At 38.2% G+C, this 7,572-nt stretch overlaps 1 protein-coding gene across 1 annotated transcript in view; it reads right to left on the reverse strand.

Annotated features, from left to right (window-relative positions):
* LOC141444506 (uncharacterized) overlaps positions 1-7,572 on the reverse strand; it is a 25,364-nt gene that overhangs the window by 15,316 nt on the left and 2,476 nt on the right. The window lies entirely within an intron of this gene.

A 7,572-nucleotide genomic window follows, 5' to 3' on the forward strand; every position in this document is an offset into this window, starting at 1 on the left:
GTAAACTTGATAAGATTAAACTAAGTAGCATAGGTCTATACCTATTTCTATATTTTGTGTTTGTTTTTTTCATATAATGTTGCGATCTTCACTCAAACTTATAGTACAAATTGACCAAATTTAATAAACCACGTCCTTTGTAATTCTTTTGTGGCAGGGACGTAAAAAAAACTAATTTTCTGCGTATTCTAGTCTGTTAATTTAATATCAAAATATAATTTAATGTAACTAGAAATTTGAACATTGCTTTTGTAAGAATAAACGAACAACTAAATTTTTGCTAATATTATCTTTTTTTTTGTTTCAGGTACGTTTCTCATTCTACTTACTAAATATTTTCAACGGAATGGCTGTGATTCGGAAGTACTTAAATAGGTATTATGGTTTTTAGCTGTAACTAAATGCTGTAATTTTGAAAAAGACTGATCTGTACAATATAACAAAGCTGTTAAGTTAACGACATATATGTATCATAAACGAACTTTTGGCCATACAATGGTTTATAGAATCAGGTTAAATGATATATGAAATATTGAAAAATATTGAAAACCGAAGTCAGTAAAAAACAAAATGGCACTAGGTAATCTTCGTAGCCCTGTTAAAAAATGTTTTTTAATCAAGACTTAATCAAATATGGTTCTTTCCTTTTGAAAATTTACGCGTTGAATTGTTAATTAAATATAAGGCCCGGTTTGAAATAATTTTTAATTATGCTATGCCCCCGTGTCGTTTCTTGTTGAATATTCATTTCGTGAAGGATTTCGCATTTTTTCTACAGTTTCGCCTAATTCTAAGTAATGAGGCCGAAGCCTGGAGTGGCCACAGAGCCTGTTCATGCAGGCTGTGTGTAAATTTGATGGTAATGATGTCCTCAAAGCTGAGCGTATTAGTGTGGTTTTACAGTGACGTTTACCGTCCGCGCGGGTGGTAAAACTATGTAATGATTAAACGAAACGAACGTTACACTATGTAACGATCCAAGAGACGCAAAGCTCGTGGCCCGCAACGCTTAAGCTTTGTAATCGGTACAGTATAATGTGATAATCTGTAACAATTTCATTTTTTTTACTGTTTAATATTTATATATCGAGTCATTCGTCTAATTATACTAACATCTGGTAAAATCTGGTGGTGGTCTGTATCTATACGGTTGTGTTGCTCTGAAGATGAGTTCTGGTTAAGTTCTAAACGCGTCAGTGTAGTGTGGGTTTGTGTGTGTTCGTACAGTGTGGAGGTGGAGGAACTGCATGAACACGCATATCTTGCATAAACTTAGCTATCATAAGGTCGCGGGTGAGCAAAGAAATTCTTTTAGTTCTATCATTCATTGTTAGCGTGGCAAGAGGGCGGCCTTTGTTCAACAGCACTATATGAAGTGACGGACTGCCATCATCATTATCATACCATCCGTAGGTTTTAGGCTTTAGTTGGTTCAGTTATCAGCGGCCTGCATCCGCCGTGAACCCGACTTTTCATCGGTCATCCGTCCATCTCGTTGGTGGCGGACTATAGTTGTGTCAATTTAATACGATATGGACCTCCGCAAAGTAACGCCTGATTCAATAAATAATTTAATACAGGTTAACTGCCGACATTTCACCAGCGGTAGTTCAACTTTCTAATGTTCAACTTTAGGGATGTTCATTCATCAAGAACCTTGTTAGCGGCTGTAACACACCCTAAGATCTCGTTTCAGATCTCATCTGTCACAAGGGAGACGTGTTGTTTTATTTTTTATCGTCGTCGTAAGACGCTGCGACCTTGTTTGATAAATCCACTCCGGCGTGTGCTTGGCGGGACAAGGCTGGAATAACCAAGTGTCAACTTATTTTAAAGACATTGTCACTTTTTATCGCGGCATCAAACTTTGGCCAGAATTAAGCAAACTTTTGGCTGCCTATTTAGTGTCTACGCGAAGAATATTTGAGCTACACATTAAATTTACAAGAGAGATTTTATTTTCAGATTTTATTTTATGTAATGCGTGTTTTCATTAACGGCAGAACGTTCATCGATCGTCTCATTTCTAATTTGATCTTGCAGTGAAGCTCTGGGCATGGTTTTGAACATAAAACTACCGTGAGACTCACTCATATTAAAGCGGTGGCGCGTAGTGTGCGTGTTGCGGCTGAAAAGAAGCGCTACGAAATAGCCCGAAACATGTCGAGCTAAACTCGGTTTAAGACGTGAGTTATCAGTTACAATATAATTTAATCTGGGCATGGTTGTTTCTATTACAATGAGGTTTGAGTAAAGCTTTCATACAATAGCAGTTGAACTTCTGGCCTTTGCCCTAGCAGTTCAACTGTAACGTAACTTAAACAGTATATTATGTGTTTTGTGTTTCGTTGTCTCGGACATCCTTACACATTCCCTGTTGGGAAAAGACCTCCCGAACTTTACTTACACACACTAGTTGAATTATTGTAGGCATATGAGTTTCCTCACTATATTTTTTACACAAAAGTTCATAGTAAATATCAAATAAATTAATGTAATGTATAAATTCCGAAAAATTGAGAGGTGTAGTCCTGCCTCAAACGCACGATCGCATGAGAGGACATATAGGTCAGACCAATAGGCTCTATATATATGTATCTCGGCTCTGATATTATCCATCGTCAAAATTAACCTTCTTTATAATTCCCTAATAATTGTAATTACAAAATTCCTCTTTCATATTCAAATAAGGCTTAAATCAAATGCTTCGTACATAAGAATACGAGCGTAGGTATAACTTGGAAAATCGGCTCGTTAATTAATCACGCGAGAAAATGAAAAATTATTCCATTTCCGTTACCTGCGTCTGTCGTACCGTGGCCGTGCTCGGCCCCGGGTACCCGGATATTGCTTGAGTGATGCGATCCGGACGTAAATCAGACCGGCCCGAACATACTATTCCTCATCCTTTTATCGCAAAAGCGTGCGGTTAATTTTGTTTCTGTATTTTTGTCCGGAGACACGATTTGTTTGAGAGTATTTTGCAGCTAGTTGAAGCTTTTGATGGATTGCTAGGTTCAAAATTAATTTATGGTTTGAGTTTATGTCAGGTCAGTCAGTCAATGAAACCCAGTCGAATATTAAGTAATCCAGAGGAGTAGAGGAGAGGTAGGGAGAGGTTAGATTGGGCTAAATATGTTTTATTAGCACCATGATCTTGTGATGATTGAAATAAAGATATTATTGTTATTATTATCTAGCCTGGATTGATGTCCCGCTGCTGGGCAAAGGCCTCCCCCCATGTCCGCCATTTCTCCCGATCCTAAGCAGCCGGAGGCCATTCGTCCAGAAATATGTCCAGGTCGTCCCGCCACCGCCGTCGCCATCCGTCCTGTGGGACCCACTCAGTGGCATTTTTAGCCCACCGCAGTGTGGATGCATTCAGCTGACGGGGTCGGCCCAGTCCCACTTCAACCTGGCAGTCTTTGCACCGACATCGACAATGCTTGTTTTAGAACACAGCACCGTGTTCCGGATTAATTAATGATTATTATTATCATGGTTAACTTGTAGAATTAATTTAGGCGAATTGATTGTGGCCCAGTTGTTTTGAAATATATGTATATATATATATATATATATATATATACATATATTTATCCAGCCGAATTATATATATATATATATATATATATATATATATATAATTCGGCTGGATGGCAAACGAGCAAGTGAGCAATATGCTTACTAATGACTTACCCCCTTATTCATAAAACTTAACAAGCCTATGTTAACTAACAAATGCTTTGTCCCTTTCTAACAAATACAAATGTCGAAGTGACAGATAAGGACAAACGAATTTTAGCGGCATTTTAACTAAAATAGGTTTGATTGTCGTTTATGAATAAGGGGGTACATCTTTATTCCAAAGCGATTGCGCCGTATCATATATATTATGCAACAGCGGGGTGATAAATACCCTAGCGGGGTCACTGTCCTTTATCAGTATTCAGCCGGGTGGTTTCATCCGGCGATCGCATTACTCCGGAAACCCGGGTGACGCAGAGGACCTACTCCGAATTTCGAAAATTGAAGTTCGTATCGCACCATCCCTCTCACTCTCGTATTAAATAGTGTAAGTGTCGAAGGGATGGAACGACACGGACTGCGATTTTCGAATTTCGTAGTAGCCCCGCAGGCGTACCGTCTACATAACTATTATATAGCTTAAGATAAATTATAGTGTCCTTTTTGGACGTTGTTTTGAACGATAACGCGCGAGTCTCGTTTATCGTGCGGTGACAGTGTTTAGTTCCATTTCGTGTCGTTGTAATTAGAGTTGGAATTAGGGTGTCAAGTGGAAAATATCCTCTGAAAAGTAACGCCTGATTCAATAAATTAAGGAAAATATCACTTAATTTTACCGTAACAAAGAGTGCAAAATTGTTACATAATCATTTTATCACCATCATCCCAGCCTATATACGTTATCTAATGCTAGGCGCAGGCCTCAGTTCCCATTGGGGCCCAGTGCGGATTGAGAAATTCACACGCACTGTTGAATTACTTTACAGGCTGCGCAGGTTTCCCCACGATGTTTAACTTCACCGTAAACCTCGTGGTAAATTTCGCACACGAATATGGAAAGAATCAGAGGTGCGAGCCCGGATTCGAAGCTACGGTCTTTTGCTTGAGAGGCCATAAGTCTAATCACCAAGCCACAATCCTTTGACTTTAAATTAACTTAAATTGAGTTTATGACTTAATCCTACATGCAATTAAACATAGATTAACTAAAGAATTTACAAGAAATATACGAATGGCGAAAATGGTTAACAGGAGGGGAAAAAAAGGCAAATCTCACAACAGTTCACTATTGAGTTATGGGTCCACCTCGTGTAACTAAAGAGCGTTTATACCTGCTGAGCTGGCAACTTGCATTTTTGACAGTTATTCTTGATTATTCCATGAAAAAATTAATGAAAATTAAAAATGTGTTGTGATAGAAAAATTAACAAATGTTTAATAACGGTTTTTAAAGAAAATAAAAGTCTATCACGCATAATTATTGGAGTAGACACATTAACTTATATATTAAGTACAGTTCATTAGACCACATATTTAATTTTCCTTCAATTTTTATGGAATAAACGAGAAAAACTAACAAAAATGCAACGTTGCCAGCTCAGCAGGTATAAACGCTCTTATAAGGATGCTCCGAATTGGCTCATGAAATGATATGCATATATGATTTGCGTAACACACATTTTTTAAAACAATAGCAATATTTTAATTGGTTCATGAGAATGTTGAGTGGCAAACAAAGCATGTGCTTGCGACCCGGGTATTTCCCACTGGGACCCGGATATAGGGATGGCGTGTGCGGCGAATATTAAATAACTTAGCTCTGTGCGAGTTTGTGCGAATCGATTGGAATCCCACAGAGACCAACCTTTTGAAGTATTGATTAAATAATTTAATTGGAATATTGTTCAGGCATAAAAAACAAGCTGGTAATTTGGAATTGATAGAAAAGTTAAATTTTGGTTTTATTTTAAAATCCTTAAAACACCTTCGAACTGTTGTTATCGACTTTCTCGTGTACAGTACAACCAGAATGTTACTGTCGCTCGGGACTTCGGTTTTCTTCGTTTTCCTGAAGATTCAAATGAGAAAGACAAAGGGTAACCGATCTTTTTTTTCGAGTTTCGAACAACATTAGCAAACATGTTTAAATGTAAGTTGTCGTGGTTATTATAATATCGATCGAGCTTTGCTCGGAGTTCTTTTTTTTGTTAAATTGTATTTTGAAAATACATATTTAAATAAGCTAGAAAAGTAAAACGTAAACTAAATAAATATGTAAATACCTACTTATTGCACCACTTAGACATGTCCGACCTAGATTTTAACCTTAGATCTCCATTTGCAAATTATTAGTCCAGTGTGCAAGTATCGGTAGGTAACCTTATTTAATCCACGACGCAAAAAGAGGGGTGTTATAAGTTTAACGCCAATGTCGGTCTGTCTGTCTGTCTGTGGCACACCTTAGCTCTCAAACGGATGGACCGATTTCGATGCAGATTTTTAACGTAAAAGCGAGATTCCTAGCCAACAGGTTCTGTACTCGAGATATTGAACTTTGAAATTATATGTTTTTCAACTTTTCCATGTTGGTAGGCTATTTAGCAGTGCCTCGTATTTTGGTACCATCGGGTATGCAAGTATCGAAGTAACCTTTTGGTACCGTCGGGTGTGCAAGTATCGAAGTAGCCTTTTGGTACCGTCGGGTGTGCAAGTATCGAAGTAATCTTTTGGTACCGTCGGGTGTGCAAGTATCGAAGTAATCTTTTGGTACCGTCGGGTGTGCAAGTATCGAAGTAACCTTTTGGTACCGTCGGGTGTGCAAGTATCGAAGTAACCTTTTGGTACCGTCGGGTGTGCAAGTATCGAAGTAATCTTTTGGTACCGTCGGGTGTTCAAGTATCGAAGTAACCTTTTGGTACCGTCGGGTGTGCAAGTATCGAAGTAATCTTTTGGTACCGTCGGGTGTTCAAGTATCGAAGCAACCTTTTGGTACCGTCGGGTGTGCAAGTATCGAAGTAATCTTTTGGTGCCGTCGGGTGTGCAACTATCGAAGTAACCTTTTGGTTCCGCCGGGTGTGCAAGTATCGAAATAACCTTTTAGTACCGTCGGGTGTGCAAGTATTTCTGACGCCGTCGAACAATAGAAAAAGAAAAACATACAATGTGCCTACCGTTCTTACTCGTATGTCGAATACTGCGATGTGACAACATTATATCACAGAAGATAGGGAGGACACGTGCCGAGGCCAACGGTTCAATTATGCTAACTAATGCCTACACGTGCTAGTCAATTACTTAGAGAACCTGAGAAATCGATTATTTAAAGGCTTTTCAGCATTTTATTATAATGGAAGGGAAATGTTGGTGGAGAATCAAAAATTTGTGTTTAGTACTAACATAAGACTCTCTATTTTAAGTCTCACGACTAGACCAGATGTCCCCAAACTTTTGGTCTCGTAAACCCTTTATTTATAAGGTATTGATTTTTTGTAATCGAAGTAATCGACTTTTAACGTGTTTTTTCACGTAAGTATGTAGGAAGTTCTCTCGCAGGATGAGCCCTGGATGTCGATATAAACCACTTTAACGGGTTCTTTGAAACGGACTTGTAAAACATTATTTTGTTTGTGAGAGTACAGAAGAGTGGTAGAGCTAGTATGAGTAGTAGAGTCATTATACGACCGTTTATTCCGTATGATTTTCGTGCGCACATTTTTGTTGAGATGGTAGAAGATTCTATTACAGGACGTCTAAAAAAATATTTTTACGACATTTTCAATTATGAAAATGTCGTCAAATTCTACACCATTCATAAAAAAAATGTGTGCACGAAAATAAGGCGGTTCAAACTGTCGAATATTGACCCAGTAACGTAAGCACAGTTAAGTATTTGTTAAATTAAAGTTAGGCCTAAACATACGAGTAGGTAACCACCCTTATACTAGTGTCCTGTAGTTGGATGATAATTAGTCACGTCCATTACTCTCAAACTGTGTAGTGCTGGAACAGTAACATATTCAAGCTGGACGCAGTTGGATTTAGCTT

This window comes from Choristoneura fumiferana, chromosome 30 (genome assembly GCF_025370935.1).
Source record: "Choristoneura fumiferana chromosome 30, NRCan_CFum_1, whole genome shotgun sequence".
In the NCBI taxonomy this organism is placed as follows: domain Eukaryota; kingdom Metazoa; phylum Arthropoda; class Insecta; order Lepidoptera; family Tortricidae; genus Choristoneura; species Choristoneura fumiferana.